An 888-nucleotide genomic window follows, 5' to 3' on the forward strand; every position below is an offset into this window, starting at 1 on the left:
AAAAAATACATAAAAAAAAAAAAAATAACTAAAAAAAAAAAATTAGAAAAACAATAAACTTATCCAAAAAATATAACGGTAAAAATAATACTTAATCCAACAAAGCAAAAAAAAAATAAAAAAACCTTTAAAATGGAAAAAAAAAGTGCCAGGAAAGTTAATCAACACTATAGGGAGATTAATCAACTTGCAAAAAAAAACAGTAAATGAAAAAAAAAAGAAAAAAAAAATGAAAACTTTTTCAGGGAAAAAACAAAAAGGTGTCAGAAAAGTTAATCAACACTGTATGGAGATTAATCAGGTTGCGGAGAACGGAAGATAACCGTTTGTTACTTAACTCTCCCACACAAGCGCACGGAGTGTGGCTGATTACGATGATCTATCCTGATGTGAGAATGATGGTGATGATCGTTCTATTGTTGCCCTCGAGTGTTTGCAACAAAGCACCGGCTGGCTCGCCGGCTGGTGAACTCGATGACCTTGATTTTGCCGTTTCGTGATGCGATGAAACTTGTTGGTTAGAGATGTACAGCTCATCTGCCGGACTCGGCCGAAAATGACTGCTTCCTTTCTCGAACGATTGAGCGGCAATTACAATTCCGCGATGCTCACTACACTGTTGTATACTACAACACCACTCAGTATGAAAGCGGATTGAAAAAAAAAACCTCAATAGGGGAAAAAAAAACTAGTACCGATTACGGAGTGCAAGCAATACTTGACCGAAACAGTCGAGCGTTCGATGTGGAATGAAGTGTAGGGTTCAGACTAGTACTTATTTTGTCCTTTTATGTTTAGAGTGTTCATAGCTCATAAACTTGCGATGAGTGTTCAGGTTTGACAGATAGACGTATACGGACGAGTGGAGGAAGCGGCGGACCATTTGCA

Source organism: Ochlerotatus camptorhynchus, unplaced genomic scaffold, assembly GCF_037179485.1.
Source record: "Ochlerotatus camptorhynchus isolate MF236.1 unplaced genomic scaffold, CSIRO-AGI_Acam_v1.1 ptg000103l, whole genome shotgun sequence".
NCBI lineage: Eukaryota > Metazoa > Arthropoda > Insecta > Diptera > Culicidae > Ochlerotatus > Ochlerotatus camptorhynchus.